Source organism: Macaca thibetana, chromosome X (genome assembly GCF_024542745.1).
Source record: "Macaca thibetana thibetana isolate TM-01 chromosome X, ASM2454274v1, whole genome shotgun sequence".
Lineage (NCBI taxonomy): Eukaryota > Metazoa > Chordata > Mammalia > Primates > Cercopithecidae > Macaca > Macaca thibetana.
Genome location: NC_065598.1, coordinates 20,790,686 through 20,810,558, shown reverse-complemented (window position 1 = coordinate 20,810,558; position 19,873 = coordinate 20,790,686). Strand labels below are relative to the sequence as shown.

The 19,873-nt window shown below is 36.8% G+C and overlaps 1 protein-coding gene across 1 annotated transcript in view; it reads right to left on the bottom strand.

Moving 5' to 3' along the window:
- The window catches only part of SMS (spermine synthase), an 863,947-nt gene extending 845,904 nt beyond the window's left edge, over positions 1-18,043 (bottom strand). Inside the window, exon 1 of the mRNA XM_050775127.1 lies at positions 18,040-18,043. The gene's annotated coding sequence lies outside the window, so the exon portion shown is untranslated. The remainder of the gene's footprint in view (positions 1-18,039) is intronic.
- Positions 18,044-19,873: the final 1,830 nt, after the last annotated feature.

Here is a 19,873-nt window from a genome sequence, read left to right as displayed (position 1 = left end):
AACTTAAGCAACTATTGTGAGGTAAAGTCCTGTAAAACTCCTAGCATGATACTTGGCAAATGGCAGAATTTGCCAAGTCTCTTGTTAGAATTATCATCATCATCATCATGATCACAGATATCACTGCTAATTCAGCAGCAACTTTCTTTTTTCCTTTTTAACAGCTTTATTAAGATGTCATTCACATACCATACAATTAACCATTCAATGGTTTGGAGCATATTACATTATTAATAACGTTAAATTTTGGTAATATATACATATATAACATAAAATTTGATATTTAAACCATTTATGTGTCCAATTCAGTTGTATTAATTATATATACAATGTTGTACAACATTTACCACTATTTCCAAAACATTTTTATCACCTCAAATAAATTATGTAACCATTACACAATAACTTCCCATTCCCTCCTTTCTCCAGCCCCTGTTAACATTTAACCTACTTTCTGTCTATAAATTTGCACGTTCTAGGTACTTAATTCATACAAGTGGAATCATAGTGTTTGTTCTCTTGTATCTGGCTTATTTCACTTAATATTTTCCAAGTACAAAAGTACGGTTAGATAGGAGGAATAAGGTCTTGTGAATGGTAGCACAATGAGGTGACTATAGTTAACAATAATGTATTGTTTATTTCAAAATAATGAAAAGAGTGGAACTGGAATGTTCCTAACACAAAGAAATGATAAATACTGGAAGTGATGGATACTCCAGTTATCCTGATGTGCCCATTACACATTACATGCTTGTATCAAAAATCATATGTGCCCCATAATTACGTAAAACTATTATGTATCCATAATAACTTAAATAACTAAATAAATAAATTTAAAGTTTTCATAGGTTAAAAAAATGTTTTCAGGGTTCATCCATGTTGTAGCATGAATCAGAACTTCATTCACTTTTATGGTTGAATAATATTTCATTGTATGAATATACCACATCTTGTTTATTCATTTATCTGTTAACAGACACTTGGGTTGTTCCCACCTTTTGGCTATTATAAATAGTGTTGCTATGAACATGGGTGCACAAATATCTCTTTGAGACCCTACTTTCAATTCCTTTGGTATGTATCTAGGAGTGGAATTGCTAGGTCATATGATTAGCTTTTTGAGGAACTGCCAAACTGCTTTGCATAGTAGATGCAGCATTTTACATCTCCATCAGCAGTGGGTGAGGGTTTCAAATTTTTCACAACCCTTTCAACACTTGTTATTTTCCATTTTTTAAATTACAGCCATTCTCATAAGTGTGAAGTTCTTTAGCAGTAACTTTCTAATCCAGGATTTCTTATAAATGTAAGGTATGACTAAAACAGCAGACAATAAAGATAGAATCATACTTTTGGATATTGTATTTCATCCTTAGTTCTAAAGAGACAATCAGCAGGATTTTTCTTAATCTCTATACAAGTAAGATAATGTTCTTGTGTCTACAAGATTCTTGGGGAGAAATTTCATTGCCAAGAAATTGCCTTAATTTGTAAGGTTTCCAGTAGACTACATGTATTTGCAAGCAAACAATCACAGCAGACAATCAAACAAGCTTTATAGATAAGGTCCAGCATAGTAGCATAATAAGCATTACATTTTTAAAAATTGACTTAAGACACTGAGTATAGATTTGTGAAATTGGCATAAAAATACATGATTCTTGTAGAGACAAGCTTATGATAACAGAGGCTAGAAGAATACCTGAAGCAATATCCAAAAGATCCACTACATATTTAACAGGGTTTCAAAATCTAGCACAAAAGTTCAAAGTATGTTTGTATGATATCAGATGGAACATGAGCTTTTTCTTTTTTTATCTTTAGATTCTATTCTCTGTAACACAGAGGGTACATGCCACTCTGGATGGATATATTGGGTTTACTTCATATCAGGTCAATGTTTATCTGGCTTGTGGCAAAGGGAAAGTGGAAAAGAATGATTCAGGGTGTATTTGATCTGAAACAAAGAATAGTCACTAAAACCATAAAATTTGTGACATTTTTTTTTGTCTTGCCAATATGGCATTAACTGAAGCCACTCTTCTTTAGTGATTTTTTAGCAGCATTGACGAGATATCTGCTTCTGTGAAATTAGAGTTTTATTCTTTTAAAATATTTAGCTACTGTTAAACAGACATATATACACAAGCTAACACACACAGCTAATCTATCCAATGCTGTGTAAAGTTTTGTGAATGGACCTATTTAATGCAATAAACAGAAATGTTTATGTAGAGTGACCTAGGGTCTTATTCGGGACGTGATACAGATTAGTTTGTTGAAGCACTGACTTAGGATGTAAAGAAACCTGGCTTTACCATTTAGCTATGTGACTCTGAGCAAGACATTGAAATTCTTTGAGTTTCAGTCTTCGGCAATACAGAGATTATAACATCTACCTTATAATATGATTGTGAGAATTTTATGAGTCAGTATCTATAATGTGTAATGTGTAATATAAGGCTTAGCACTATGCCTCATAGATCCCCTAAGTGCTCAATAATAATAAAATAACTAACGTTCATTAACTCTTATCTTAATGGTTCAATAAACAGTACCTATTATCATAATTTTATATGTGTGGGAGATACTTGTCAAATATCTTGTTAGTAGATACACTCTAAGATACTATTTTACATAAGTATAAAACAATAATAAATATAACGATAAAATCCCGTAACGTTAATCTTAGAGTAATAATTTACTACTATGGAGAAACTGAGGAGGAAGAAATATTTCACTCTGATGTGATGAGAGCCGCCCAGGGCTGGAATGAGTCAACTTTGGAATTCAAACATTCTCTGGAATGCTTTTAAGCATAGGCAATGACCAGTTGGTGGGAATGTTGTGGAAGATATTTAAACATAAATGACTGACGAGGCCAAGTTCTCTTCCAAGTCTGAGAGTAATACTTCTTTCTCGTTTCCACTAATTCCTTGATATCAATAATGGATTCCCCATCATTCATCAATAGGACAAAAGATTTGGAAAACTGTATCCCCAAACTTTCCTTTCGAAGAGCTGCAGAAAGAACTAGGCTCCAGTTTGTTCTACTTGGTGGAGACTTGATTCCCTTGGGCTCCTTGAATGTCACGTGTAACTTGATTTGTTTCCTTTCTATTGAAAATTGGTTGTGTTTACTTACTTTTCTAAGCTGGGGTTTCTCAACCCTTGACAGGTTGGTGAAATATAGTTCAGCTGCAAAGGAAATGAGGCAAAAATACACCCATACAATAATCATTCCTCTTCTTCTATCCTGGCTGAAATAAGCCAAGAGACAAACAGCAAAATATCAAGCTAAAAAGCTTTCAAGAAAAAGCAACCCTGGGAACTGTTATCCTTCCTCATTTTACCAGAGACAGAATGACTGATGTAATAATAATTAGAAGTTAGATTTAAAAATGTAGAGATGCATCAAAATATTAACACAAAGCAAATTAACTTTTAGGAGCTTTATGGTTTTAGAGGAAGGCATACTTTTCATTTTCATCATAAGCAAAAAATAATAAGTTATCTTTTTGGCTAACTTATTCCAGTCTTTCTTTTTAGGACCCTTATTAGAACAAATGTTTTTGGAACAACTTAGTTTCCGTCTATTTAATTCTTTCCTGGGCACTGTGTCCAAAGGATAAGGTGTGTTCCTGATCCTCAGGGCCTTACTGTAGTCTAGCGCTTTCGAATCAAGACATTACAGGCATAGAATTTAGGTTTTAATCTTAATGTGCTGCATACTTTCTGTGTAACCTTGAAAAGTATCTTTAACTTCTCTGAGCTTCAGTTTTGTCATATTCATAATAAGGATAACAATATCTACTTGATAGTGCTGTTGTAAGGATTAAGGGGGACAATGTATATAAAGATGACTATATATATAATCTAATGTGTGTGGCTTTCAGTACTTCTTAACTACTTAGTGGGGAAATTACTTCACCTTTTCTGCCTCAGTTTCCTTATATATAAAATAGTTATAATAATTGTACCAGTTGCACAAAGTTATTATAAATTAAATAATATGTGTGTAGTGCTTAAAACAGTGTCTCAAACATAGTGTATGTTCAGTAAGGGCTGGCTGTTATTATTATTGTTATTGTTATTATAATTATCCTTACCACCACTATTGGAATTTCTGAGAAATAGGTTGTTCAGAATGATCAAAAGTAGGGTTTGAACTTGTTCTTGAAAAATGTGGAAAAAAGAAGGTGGTAGAAGAAAAGTGAGTAAAAATCCATAGATACATGGGCATAGATGTTCTCGGGAACAGACTGATTAGAGAAGTCAGGATATCTTGGTGGGAAGCAATGTCAAATCATTAATTTCGGGCTTAATTCTGAAGGGCTCAGTAAGTCAGGCAGAGGAATTCAAACTTAATTGTTGTAGAGTGATTTTTTTCTTGCTTTATTTTGCTTTTTAAAATTCAAGACCCCTTTTTACCACCATACTCTGAGTTATTTTGTTGAAGGAACACTAGGCATTCCATTCCAGAGTGGTCCAATACTTCTGAATCTTCAAAAGGGTTTGTGGGCATTCAAAACTGCCCTAACCCTAGAAGACTATCCAAGGCTCATTGAATCCAAGAATTAGAAACTTACTCAAACTGACTCAAGCAAATATGGTGTTTTCTGAAAGGACACAGCATGCCTCTCACCAACTCTTCAAGGATGGGAGACCAAGAGGAGCTGAGTCCTATGGAAACTGGAACCTGAAAAACATGGACCAGACCACTCCATTTATCTCTTCTGGGGCCCCAGGATTTGTATCTGTTTTTCCTGTGGACAGCTACTCCATTTTCCTGCTTCTGTCTATAGAATGGCTTTCTCTACAAATTCATGCTTCATGGCTGTACTTGAACACCAGCTTGAATGTGATTATGACTTAGTTACCAAGATGCTGACTCTAGTTATGATTTTACATGTCCTTTCTGTTCATGTGCCTACCATCCCTAATTGGATCAGCACTCAGAGTCTCAATTCCCATGCTCAACAGAGAATTTGGCTGGTTGGCCCAGCCTGGGTCAGGTATCCATCTGTGGTCTGATCATCTGTGAACAGGGATTTGAGTTATATGTCATATTAAGTTGAGGATTAAGAAGTAAGGCAATGATTAACAAAACAAGACATTATTTTGTTTATACAACTGGGTTGGGGCTGAGGCAGGCATGAGCTATGAGAAACTTGGATAGAAACTCTGTCTTATTCTTATGGTCTTCCAGTGTTTGGTACATAGTAGACACCCAAACAAATTCTATTAGTCTGAGTTCTCCAGAGAAACAGAACCAATCAGATATAGGTAGGTAGGTAGATAGATAGATAGATAGATAGATAGATAGATAGATAAGAGGAGATTTATTATGGCAATTGGCTCATGTGATTATGGAGGACAAGAAGTCTCACAATCTGCTGTTTTAAAGTTGGAGAACAAGGAAAACTAGGTAATTCATTTGTGACCAAAGGCCTGAAAAGCAAGGGAGCTGATGGTGTAACCCAGTCTAAGGTCAAAGGTCTGAGAACCAGTCAGGAGAAGACGGACGTTGTAGCTTAAGGAGAGAGAAAGAGAATTTGCGCTTCTTCTGCCTTTTTGTTTTATTTGGGTCCTTAATGGATTAAGTAATGCCCACCCATATTAGTGAGAGCAGATTTTATTTACTCATTCTACTGATTCAAATGCTAATCTCTTTCAGAAACACAGACACACCCAGAAATAATGTTTAACCAGCTATCTGGGTGTCCATTAGCTCAGTCAAGTTGACACATAAAATTAACCATCACACAAATGTTTATTGTATTTAATTGATACTTGAAAGGAAATATATGTGTGTGTGTATATATATATATGTTCTTCATCTCCTTACTTTTACTTATAGTATAGGTACGCATCCCAGCCTCTGCATTGGTGTTACACTCAAAGCTAATGTCACATAAATTGCTTGAGCAATCAAGAAAGCCCAAGCCAAGTCTACAAGTGCTTTACAATTGATTTCTTCAAGGAAGTGGTCCATATAGTTTGGAAGTTTCAACTTTCAAATTCTCTGTGGAGTACAGTCCTAAAAGTATATCCACAGCCAAAATATTCTGTACAGTTGCCTTAAAACTAGGAACAGTCTGGTTTGCTTCATTTCTTAATTCTATATAGTTGCCTATTTTTCTTTAATAATTCATTCTTCAAATTTATAAGGCAAAATGATTACTTTTACTGGATTATTCCTAAATTAAAGCATCTATATAAACTTTTAAATGATTTTTTGTGTTACTCTTGTTTTTTCTCAATTCTATGTTGCTTGCTATTCTTATTTTCTTAATTATATGACTAAGATGGTATTACCCTTACATAATTAAACATATTTTTGAAGACTTATAAAGGAGGTATGAAAATTTCAAAGGTCTTTATTAAATTCATATGAAGCAGGAAAAAATGAGCCATGATCCTCAGAACCCAGTGAGTTTCATGTATTCTAAATTTAATTCACATTCTATGACTTTATCACTTTTTACTCATTTAAAAGTATCCTATTTGTAGACTTAATAACCTTATTAAGATCTGAAAAACATTTTTTATACTTTAACCCCACTACTGAAATACTCTTTCTTTTTTCCTATACAAGTTGGCACCATCTCAATCTTAAAAGGAAAAATTCATCTCTAAAGCAATTTGCAGTGACAAATTTGAACACTTTGAGTCTTATACCACCAATGTTTTAAACTTTTTATTTCACTGAAATTGCATCCTGAATCATGTAAGGTCCAAAATTACTAAGTAGCAAAACAATAAAGTGTAATTTTGCTAATACACATTTTGTATCATTAGGGCCTCATGGTATTATACCTATATGGAAACCCCCAATTCACTGTTTTTCTTTATTTTTGGCCTGGCTATCATTCTCTACCCTCGATCCTGATGATCTTTTGTGAGCAATTTGGTTGAAAGTCTACACTTGTATGTGCTTTGCCCATTGAACATACTAATAGGAGCTTTCTGGAATGAAGCAAATGCACTATCTTATGGCAAGTTTGTAACTTCTTTCCTCTCTTCATAGCTCTATGGAGATAAAGCAACTATGATTTTGAGTGACCTTATGTGCCAGCAGTTACCATCTGTTGTGGACTGAAATTACCATCTAAGTTCTTGCTATCTGAGGATCTGCAGGGTGCCCCTTGATCTGTCAACCAAACACAAGCAGTTAACACAAATAGCACACAATTTTAAAAGTAGACAGGATAGTAGAATCAGACTCTATTTGCCCATTCTTTTACCACTTTATAAAACTAAGCTGTTCCCGTCTACTGCCCTCAGACAGAGAACTTTTTAAAATTCTAGCAAACCTGATCCTAGGAACTTGCCAGGAAAGTCTTATTCTTGTTAACCAATACTAATAATGAAGTGCATCTGAAACCAAGCTTCTTATGTGCAATAGGAATCTACATTTTCAGATTGAGTTCTTTCATTCTTTAAAATTAATGTTTTTATAATAATTATATATCTATTGTGAAAAATTTAAAAATACACAAAAGAATAAGAAACGAAATAGCAATTACTTAATGCTGATACCTACAGATATCTAGTATTAACCTTTTACCATATTTTCTTTCAACCTAGACATTTTACTTTACACATCATTTTTAAATAACATCATATTATAAATATATTCATTTAAAGGAATATTTTAAAGTATTATTTTAATGAATTCATATTACCTCATTACCTGAATATACTGTAATTATATTAGTATGCTATAATTTATTTATTCATTCATCTAATATTGGACATTGTACATTTAGGTTTCCAATTATTCAGAATGATAAATAGCCCTGCCAATATATTCATTGGTCTAATTATTTCCTTAGGATAGGTATCTGTGTTCATCTTTTAAGTTCTTAATAGTCTCTCAAATTGCTTTTCATGAAAACTGTAATACTCCCACCTATATGCTAATTTTATAGGTGGAAATTTATATCTTACTATTCCACTTCCTTTTAATTAAAATCTAGCTAGTATAGAGACAATTCTGGATCCAAATCAAGAAGAAAAGAGTAGGAGATACAGTGACTTTGACTCTAATCTTGGTCCAGCCATGCAGAAAAGACATTGCTCATCACTTCTACTGCAGTCTTCCTTCATCTGAGGTTCACCTGGTGGCCAAAGAGCTGCAAAGAGAAACATCTCTGTAAAAAGACTTCTTAGAGTGTAATAAAACCACAATTAACATATTTATTGGTACCTTTAGTTTATTAAGCCCCTTCACATCAATTGTCATAGTAGATTCTCCGAATAACTTTCTAAGGATGGTGTTTTTGTGGAGATGCTTGGGTTACTATTCTCCTAAGTTGCTGGGGCCCTTCATTATCTCCAGCTTCTCTGACCATGTAAGTATTCTAGGCTGGCAAGTGATAGATTAAGGCTTGAAACCTAACTCCAAATATTATGCTCCTTCTGTTATTCTGTTATACCACAATCCCTATTACAAAGGCAGGTGTACTAAGAAGCAAAAATAACTTAAGCTTCAGGGACACCAATTGCATTGGTCCCTTCCAAGTTACCATGCCTAATTTTGTGTTTGTAATTTTGTAACCTTTTTCTTAAAGAGAGCCCCCAGAGTGTATAGGCTTCAGAGTCCCACAAAACCCAGATCCACTGCTGCTCCACAGATAGCAGGACACTAAAAGCTTAAAAATAGCTGTTGGGGTTCTGGGATAGGTGATGGTTAAAAATTTCAAGGTACTGTGAAACAGGTAATGTCATGTCTACCAAAAGGCCTCCACACACATTACTCTCAGTACCTTCCCTCTCTCAGATAACAGATAATCTTTTTCTTCAGAAAAATCCTGGGTCATTGTCTTCCCCAAGGATGCTACTTAGCTGATGAATCCAAAGCACCAAATCAGAACCCAGGGACTTTAAGGGCAAAGTGGGCAGAGAGAAGGCAGAGCCCAAGTTGAGGACCTGAAAGAGAAGGCACAATTGAAACCTGAGCTGACATAAAATAAAATGGATCTTAGTGTTTAGTATTTTGAAAGGCACAATATACACGGTGAGGACCCCTTATCTCAAATTATGAATAAATTAGACATTGCATTAAACACTTTAAACCCAACATGATGGGTTACTTATCTTGCCTTGTGTGACTTGGCTTATTTTCATCTCTGATTGCACTGCCATCTGTGGTCAGATCCATCAGATAGGGGTTCAAAAACATCTTTTTGTACCATGAGCCCCTTTGACATATGATGAAGTCTATAAACCCCTTTCTCAGAATAATGTTTTTAAATGTGTAAAATAAATTATTTAGGATTGCAAAGGAAACCAATTATATTGAATTATCAGAATAATTATGAAATGACTTTGTGATATAGTGAGATGGTGTTTATTTATTAATGTGTTAAAAATCCAGATCCAATAGTGGATCTGTAATCTGTCATAATTTCAGTGTAATGATGAGTATAAACACTGAGATGTCTGCAACAGTTGTAATGTGATATGAAAATATCTGTGACTTCTGTTGATGATGAAGTCACAGATACAGCTAGTATAGTTTTTTGCTGGCCTTCATGTTTAAAGGAAATACTAAACTTTATTTAAATGTTTGTGAAAATCAAGATGTAACTTCCTCTCATTTATGTTCACAAAACCCTTGAATTTTATCCACAGATCCTTGCTGGTCAGTACAGATGTGATCTCAAATTTCTAGTTGCTTGGTGCAGGTAATAAAAGCTCCTGTTAATGGGCTGAGTTGGGTCCCCCCAAAGTTTATATGTTGAAATTCTAACCCCCAGTACCACAGAATGTGACTGTATTTGGAGACAGGACCTTTAAAGAGGTAATTAAGGTAAAATGAGGCCACATGGGTGGGTCCTGACCCAGTATGTCTGGTGTCCTTATGAGACAAGGAAATGTGGACACAGGCATACACAAAGGGAAGACCATCCGAAGATACTGGAAGAAGATGGCCGTCTATATGCCAAGGAGAGAGTCTTTAGAAGAAACCAACCCTGCTAACACCTTGATCTCAGATTTCTAGCCTCCAGAATTGTAAAAATAATAAATTTCTATTTAAGCCACCCAGACTGTGGTACTTCGTTATGGTAGCCCTAGCAAACTAATATAGACCTGAGCCAGTCCTCCAAGAGTAGAGGAACTACACTGAGGTGTCTGCCTTCTAGTCGATTATAAATGAAAAGTTTAAGAGCATGGTTCTGAGTTAAAAGCAAAGATTCAAACCCAGTGTGGAATCCCCATTTTCATTTTTACTATCACTGTGATGGTAGCTTTGTTATCAACCTTCTACAAGTCCCAATTTCCTCATGTATACAGGGAGAATGCTAATAGAACCTGCCTCAAAGAATTTTTGTGAGGATTAAATGAAATAATCTACTTAATGCACTTGGAATGAAGTCTGGAAAATAGTAAGTCCTTAATAAGATGTTGATAACAATGAAGAAGATGAAAAAATCGCTCTCCTTCCTCTCTTCTCCAAAACTCCATCTTAGCAAAGGAGAAATGTGGAGAGCTCTTTTGTGGCATTCTGGTATGGCAGAGGGAGTGGGTAAGTATAAGACTTTTTCTCAGAGCCTGCTTTTATTAATATCTATTCTATTTCTTATCAACAGAACTTCCACTAATCATAAATGATAACATCAAATTACTTTCTTTCCTTATTTAATTCATTCAACATATATTCAGTATGTAATTTCTCTGTGCCAGTCACTTTGCTAGATGATGGGCATATATAACAACTACCTGTTGGCTGTGTAGTGGACAAGGTGGATGTGATCCTTGTCTTTGCAAGATTCATGACTGTGAAAGATATTAAGAGCATCTCATATAAATAGTCCTTTAAAATATTTAGAAGATTTATCCAGGAGAAGGGATGACAAGGGAAACACCCACCCATTACCTGCACCACAGAAGCCCTCCTCCCACGTTCCCTTCCAGTTGCACCCTTCCCCTCACCTATCAAAGATTAGTTTTACCTATTTGGAAAATTTATGTAGGTAGAGCCATACAGTATGTCCTCTTGCCTCTGACTTCTTTCACTCAAACTTATGTTAGTGAGATATATCCATGCTGCTGTGTGTAGTTTTAATTTGCTCACTTTCAAAGCCATATAGTATTCTATTGTGTGAATGTATTACAAAATATTTATCCACTACACTGATAATGGACATTAGAATTGTTTCAAGTTGGGGATATTAAGTCTAGTGTGACTACAAGCATACTTTTTTAAAGTTAATTTTTAAATTGTGGTAAATTATACATAACAAAATTTATCATTTTAACCATTTTAAGTGTACAATTCAGCAATGTTAAGCACCCTCACAATGTTGTACAACCATCACAGCTATTCATTTCCAGAAATTTTTCATCAATCCAAACAGAAAGTCTGTAACCCTTAAAAAATAACTCTGCATTTCCTCCTCATCCCAGCCCCGGGTAACCTCTATTATGCTTTCTGTCTCTATGAATTTGACTACTCTATATACCTTATATAAGTGGAATCATACAATATTTGTCCTTTTGTGACTGGCTTATTTCATTTGGGATATTTACAAGATTCATCAGTGTTGTCACATGCATCAGAACCTCATTTCTACTATAAGCATCCTCTTATACATCTTTTGGTGAACACATGTATCAATTTCTGTTGGGACACAGGAATGGGATTGCTGTGTCATATATCTCACAATATTTTCCCAAGGCTAGTGCAATCTGCTTTACTTCTCTTTAGACTTACCTCTTCATCATACCCTCTCTCCCTTGGCTTTTGTTCTTTGCTTTTGGTCTACAACCATCTCAATACTGCTCCTATATGAAAATTTTTTCTATAGCTGTCTCCTTTTCAACCTACTGGATCATTTCCTTTTTTTTCTTCTTCTTCTAACATATATACAGTTAAAAAACAATAAAATAATCATCATATGCTCAACTCAAGAAATGGAATGTTAGCAGTATCATAGAATCCCTTACATATACCTCCCTAGTCACATCCTCCTCCTCTTCCTCAGAGAGATAGCTACTATCCTGAATTTTGTCCTAATCATTTCTTTGTTTTTCTTTATAGTTTGGAAATTACATATCCCCAAGCAATCTATTGTTTACTTTGGTCTGTTTTTGAATTAGAAAAGGGAGTTGGAGTATTTATAGTTTTATACTTGTCAGTCATTAGCTAAGGAATGCCCCCAAGGGACGTCAATTCACAGGCCCTTTCTGATCTCCATGGGAACAGGCAAAAGAAGGGTTCTGGAAGCCCTCAGACCAACAGAAATGCCGGTGCTGGCTGTTTGGAGGAAAAGCACATTGGGGGCTGGTATGTATGAAAATGGTAAAGGACAAAAGAAATGTAGGTGTCTGCTTTATCTGTTGACCATGATAGCTTCCCAAGTGAGGTTTCCTGCCTTAGTTTCTCCCCCCATACAATCCATTTTCCACTCACAATTACTTCCTCATTCAAATACTCAACAAATATTTATTGAATACTTATGACCTGGAAGGCATGGTCCTTGTCTTACAGATCTTATAGTTTAGCAGAGCAGACAGATTCTGGGTAAGTAATTACAGCTGGGATGCACGGAATGCGTAGAAAGTAGGATCAGGGTATTATGGGAGCATATGTCTAGAGAAAGGCTACCCAGAATAGTGATATTTCAATGGAGTCGTGAACAAGTTGTTTCATCAAAAGACCAAAGAAAGGAGGCAGGAGTGAGGTATGAGAGTGGAGGAAGCACATTCTAGGTAGAGGGTACCTTTTGTGCCAAATTTCAGAGTCGAAAATGAGCACTCTAAAGAACAGAAAGCACCAAACTCAATGCCATAATTGTCTGGAGGAACATTCTCAAAAAATTATGCCACCAATAAAACTTACTATGACGTGGTCTGCGGCTAGAATGAGGTTTGAGAAACAGTTGGGAAGTTAGAGCCTTCAGGGATCTGAATTAGGAGAAGTGAACAGAGGCATCAACTTGAGCAATATTTAAAAAATTGTTCTTTTTTTCATTGAATTAGAAGAGGCATGATCTATAGAACTAGCATTCTGTAATGAAATGATTTTATATGTAATCTATATGTTTGGCCAGTATCTGAAATGTGGCCTGTCTGAAAGGAAGAAAGATCAAATACCAAATTAATTATTTAGGCCTCTGGTCACTAGTCTAATCACTTCTAATCATTTTTTGATTTGAAACCACAACTTCTTCCTCTTTTAGAGTCATCATTATCTGTCACTGAATGCATCTGGATTTTTTTTTTTTTTTTTTTTTTTTTTTTTTTTTTTTTTTTTTTTTTTGAGACGGAGTCTTGCTCTGTCACCCAGGCTGGAATGCAGTGGCCGGATCTCAGCTCACTGCAAGCTCCGCCTCCCGGGTTCACGCCATTCTCCTGCCTCAGCCTCCCAAGTAGCTGGGACTACAGGCGCCCGCCACCTCGTCCGGCTAGTTTTTTTGTATTTTTTAGTAGAGACGGGGTTTCACCATGTTAGCCAGGATGGTCTCGATCTCCTGACCTCGTGATCCGCCCGACTCGGCCTCCCAAAGTGCTGGGATTACAGGCTTGAGCCACCGCGCCCAGCCGCATTTGGATTTCAACATGAATTTTGGATTTCATATATTTTATGTGCCGTATGAGGTATTGAAGCTTATTAAATTTTAATACACTAAATTTCATGTCAAAGTAAATAGTGTTGCTTTGATTTCAAATGCGCATTTGTATGTTATCTCAGTAGCACCTCAAATTTCCTCACTCCCTTACCCATCACTTGATCAGCCTGGATGATCTCCTCCTGCAGGTCAACTCCATTATGCATTTTCTCACCTTCTCAAGATTTACAAGTATTTTTTGAGAAATCCATGTAACCTTGATGATTTATTACACTTACATTTTTTATGTGATCTCAAGTGAACATTATTTTACTCTTTCGTTTTGACTCCCTTAATCCATTTCTTGCCCACATTCTCCCAATTCTACTTTTTTGCTTTCCTCAAGTTACCCTCACTACTTTTCCACCACATATCTCAGCCCTGTCTGACACAAAAATATCTTTTCTGGAGGGGTGGAAGTCAGCTGCGGGTCTGTGACAGCGGCGATCAGCAGTGGTGGACGGTGAGCGAAAGCTCAGCTTGAGCCGGAACAAACACGGACCAGAAGAGTGTGCAGTTGCAAGATTTAATAGAGTGAAAATAGAGCTCCCATATGACAGGAGGGGACCCAAAGGGTGTTGCCACTGCTGGCTCAAATGCCTGGGTTTATATCCTGATCATTGTCCCTCCCCTTTGCTCTCAGGTGATAGATAATTGACTATTTCTTTATCTCCTGCTTTTAGCCTAATTGGTATTTTAGTGAGTTCTCTTTACTACCTGATTGGTCAGGTGTAAGCTGAGTTACAAGCCCTGTAAAGTTGGGTGTGGTCACCTTCCCCAGCTAGGCTTAGGAATTCTTAGTTGGCCTAAGGAAATCCAGCTAGTCCTGTCTCTCACTGTGAGAATAGTCTATACTTACCTTCTCTGTGTCTACTTCCAAGTCTCTTTTCAACCCACATCAGACTTGTATCCCTCAAATCTGTTCCCACTCACTGTACTGTTTCCTGTCAATATGCCACTTCAGCACTTGCTGCCTCTGTAGCCTAACATCCCACTCACTCTTCAAGCCATTTCACTGTTATGCTGAAATACCATCGTGGTTCTTAACCTTGGCTACACACTGGAACTACTTGGGAAGCTTTTAAAAGTCCCAATCCCCAATCCCCAGACAAGTTAAAACAGAAACTTTGGGAGTGGGACCCAGGCATTAGCAGTTTCTGTATCTCTCTAGGTTATTACAATGTGCAGCCAGGGTTAAGAACCCCCAAACTAAGGTCTTATCTTTGGCATCTATGTCCTTTTCTAAAGCTTCTGACAGGGAGGCAGTGTAATGTTGGAATCAGACAAATCTGAGTTTGAATTCTGTTCACATCACTTACTATTTATGTGACTTTCAGAAAGTTATTTAATATCTATGCATCGAATGTTTCTCATGTGCTAATCTAGGATAGCAATATGTAACTCAATTAATGTAAATATTAAATGAATTAGCTTATGTAAAATACTCAGCACATAGTAGGCCCTTGGGATATGTGTTTTCTATCGCTCTCTGACTGCTATTTCCTTTCTCCCACAGATGCTAAGTGTTCCTGCTTCATTCTCCCACAAAAATGATGCTATTCCCTTCCTCCCTCTTTTCTCTGCCTATGTCTGTATTTTCTCCCTTAGCTTTAATTTTCAGTCCTAGTCAAATGATCCCCCTGTCTAATTATCTAGATCAACTTTCCTCTTGTGCTGTGTGCTCATTTTCCAAGTCTTTGTCAGACATCTGGTGTACGTCTGTAGCACCCAGGGTTCTTATTTTGCAAACCACAGAAACTGACTCTTAAGCAGAAAAGCAAACTATTGAAAATACAATGGCTATCTTCCAGTATCCCTGGGAAAGGTGGAGAACAAGGTTCAGGTTGAAAAGCAGGCAAAACTATAGGGAGGTTACATAACGGGACTTTGGTCAAAGTCACTCAGCAGAACCAGTTCTGGGAAGACAACACAGCTACCACCACTGAGACTGCAGTGGAAACTGCAGGTTCTAATGGACATTGAATCCTGATGCTGCCATTGTCTTTAAAATAATTCTCCCTTGGTTTTTCATTTTTGCATCAGTAACTCCAGATTCAAATCTTCGTTGTGAAGATTTGTCTATTTGACCAAAGCTAGGTCTCTCAACTGTACTCTAGTAGCAAGAAGGCAGGAAAGCAAGTAGTTGGCCTTTCTTACTTCTATAGTGGGATGTGGGAAGTGGGCTCTACCTTCCAACAAAACGTATACAATGGGGAAATTATTCAGTGTGGGATCAGTGCTCAAAAATGCCAAATGTACAAATGTCCACTACAATATCCTACCAATATCTCAAGCTACGTGACCCAACCAATCTAAGTTCCAACCCCCTCTACCCACTCAAACTGAACTTGCCAGTTGGTTTCATTACTCAGTAAATACCACAACTTTCTGATAGTTCTTGAGTAATTTCCATACTCTGTAGGTTTGCTTTCTTTTTCCTTAGGCTAGATTCTACTCATTCAACCTTCTGTATCTATAAACCTCCACACCAAATGCACAGGATAGAAGTATTCTCATCCTTCAATATTTATCTCAAAAGTCATCTCCTCCATGAACCTTCCCTGATCCTTTAATCAGGATGACTTTCTCTTTCCTTTGTGCTTCCACAGCACTGCATTTTACCCTTTTTGAGTAGCTTATATGGGGTGGTTCTTTACTATAGTTTTAATTCTTAAATCAGGGACACATTCTATTTATCTTTGCCACCTTATCATCTCAACCCAATGCCTTGCACTTGTGACTCAAAATAGGATTTGTTAGTTGAATTGCTTCATGCTAAATTCTTTCCTACCATAGATAATTACACATATCACCAAATAGAAGATACCATTAAATATAAGATGCATTGTTGTTTTGTGTACTACTAACAAAGAAAAATGATGCCAATAAAAACCATTATATCATTGACTATAAGATGCATCCTGATTTCAGAGATGTAAAAATGTTTTTTAAAAAGTGCACCTTAGGCCAGGCATGGTGGCTTATGCCTGTAATCCCGATACTTTGGTAGGCCAAGGCAGGAGGAATGCTTGAGCCGAGGAGTTCAAGATCAGCTTGGGCAACATAGTGAGACCCTAATCTCTAAAAACATAAAGTGCACCTTAGAATTGATGAAACACAGTAGTTATCACTATGGTTTAATAGCAATACAATTTATTCTACAAGGCCATTAGTTATGAATAATTTGCAGTATATTAAAAAATAGAAAAAATTATTTTGGGTTAGGTTATCTCAAACTCTACAGCCTGGATACTCACACTAATCCACTTATGCTTCATTTATTTTTGATGCTTATTCATTTGACAAATGTCTTCTCTGTTGCCAGATATATTTTCTTTAAGTATTATGGTATTATGATACTCTTTAGGTAATTATGGCTTGCATCTAAAATTTATGAGGCTACATTTAAATTACACGATTCAAATGTCAGGGCTGTGACATTAAAGAGGTAGGCTATTACACTTGTTTTTGCTTTTTTCTGACCCTCTTTCATCTGATGTTCTGGGAGGGCCTTGTGAAAGAAGTATAAGGCTCCTGACTCCTGACCTGGTATACTGGGCAGCAAAGAAGAAAGGAGTCCCTGTGCAAATGGCTAGGCAAAGAAGTTCTGACATGGACAAGTTTCCTAGGAGAAATCACCTCATCAAGAAATCTGCAAATAGTATATTGTTTTCTAGGTAAAAATAAAATATTGCCCAGAATGAAATCTGTTGCTTCTAACTTGGCTTAGCTTAGGCTGCTGTTGATCATGCCTCTGACAGCCTCAATTTCACACAGATGATAAGAGCTACGCAGCTATTTCAGCTCAATTTATCAAGAGCACTGAAACAGGAAAGAGATGAATGAATGGCGACATATTCATTAAAAATGTCTTAAAAAATATATTCTGTTTCTTTCTTTTTTTTTTTTTTTTGAGATGAAGTCTTGCTCTGTCGCCCAGGCTGGAGTGCAGTGGCGCGACCTCGGCTCACTGCAAGCTCCGCCTCCTGGGTTCACGCCATTCTCCTGCCTCAGCCTCCTGAGTAGCTGGGACTACAGGCGCCCGCCACCAGGCCCGGCTAATTTTTTGTATTTTTAGTAGAGACGGGGTTTCACCACGTTAGCCAGGATGGTCTCGATCTCCTGACCTTGTGATCCGCCCACCTCGGCCTCCCAAAGTGCTGGGATTACAGGCGTGAGCCACCGCGCCCGGCCAATATATTCTGTTTCTTGCTGTGTGGTTTTGCTTCAAAAATATGAACAAATGGAAACATTTTTAACTTAATGTTCTCTTTTTTCTTTTTTTTTCCTTTGCCATAGGCCAAATCTAATGTATTCCACAAATGCTTTTCACCAAGTAAATAAGGCAGCATCCTGTCCAGAGTTCCTCTCCTCCAGGGGTGGCGAAAGGGAATTTATCAGCCCTGTGTCCATTCCACCCCCCATCCCTCCCACACTGATACTTAAAATAACTGTGGAGTCATTGTCCCAGAGGCTCCCTCAGCCAGCAGGGTTTCATAACAAGGCAAGTGGGGAGCAGGCTCTTCTGGGTGAAAATGAAGCTTCACTGCTTATGTTTTGTTTAGCCATAACCATTTTGTCATTTAAAAAACTTGAGGCTACTTGGAGCCTTGGTTTTCTTGAAGGTTTGTGTGAATGTGCTCAGTGGCTATATTAGCTAAAGCTAATTTAGCCAAAATGCCATATATGTTTTGGGAGGAAAAGGAAGTCTTTTATAAAAAGACAAATTTCCCCTGAAAATATTGACATTTTATTTCACTATTTAAATTCAACCACAAGTTTCTAGACCCTCAAACTGACATTTATTTTGCCTGATTTCCCCTTCACCAGAAAGAGAAAACACTAAGGCCACTCTTTACACTTTCACAAGCAGCTTTCACAAGGGTAATGGCTGTTGACATCTGCTTAAATTTGGGAGTAATTTTTTCCTTACGTAACAATATTTCAGAAAGCACCAGAGTGCAGGAGATGGTGTGTTCGTCAACAAGAAGGCTTTTAGTATGAGAATAAATTATTTAAATCACATTGCTTTTTGATGCCCAGAGGACAAAACTAAAAAGGTGGGGGGCTGGGGAATGACTAAAATGGGCTAGAGAATTAAGGGCCCTAGGCTTCAGTTAGAAAACATCTTGGGTGCAATCTGTTATTTTGGGAGCATTAAACTCTGATTTCTGGTTAACACATAAGAGTTCATGTGATTTGATATTTTCAGTTCTGTAACTGCCATATCTTCAAAAAAGTCTATAGACCAGTGTTTCTCCAAGTGTGGCCCAAGAGCAGCAGCATCAGCATCACTTGGGAACTTGTTGGAAATGCAAACTCTCAGCTCTCACCTCATATCCGATAAATCAAAAACTCTGGGGATGGAGCCCAGCAACCTGTATTTTAACAAGGGCTACAGGTTTTTCTGGTGTACCCTAAAGTTTGAGAATCATGACTCTAAAACAATGGTCTTACCTGAATAATTTTCCTAAAGAACATATTCTTACTCCTTCATATTGATAATTTAAAACTGGTTTATCAGGTAAATAATCTTTTTGTCTGTTCTGTTCTTGTCACACGCATTCGCAAACAAGTACCACGGCGGAGTAGTCAAGTGCATGAAGTTTGAAGTCATCCATATATGCAGATAGTAGAAAGCCTACTTAGTGTTTTGTTTTACATTATTCTAATACTTGTCCATATCACAAATAAATTATTTGGCAAATCTGAGGCAAGCACACCAATTGCAATCTTAAGCATCCTGGATGACGTAGGCCATGCTGAATTGTAGCCACTCCCACACATGCAATTTATCCTCCAGCATTTGCGCCTTTGTTTATACTGTTCCCTTGGCCTGAAATACCATTTCTCCCTTTCTTTACCTGCCTTACTCTTACTCCTTCAGTTCTGAAGAAGTCATTTTCTCATCACCTAAACTGGCATCTGGTTCTTAGCTTGCTCTTAACTTGTAGCACATCTGGTATTATAATTATTTTTTCTCTCTACCTACTAGCTTAGATGGTACTTGAGTGAGGGGTTGTCTTTAAACACTGTATACCTGAGTACCTAGCACAGTACCTGGCTCATGTTGGGGCTTAATAACATTCTGAATCAATGAATTAATTAAGAACCACTTCCTCAATATACACGCAAACTTGTCAATGCTCAGAAAGAAATTAAAATGTTAACTGTGCTCTCAAATATTATCCCATGGAATAATTTATCTTCTTTAGTTTTAGTTTTTGTTCATTAAAGAATAAAACAGCACA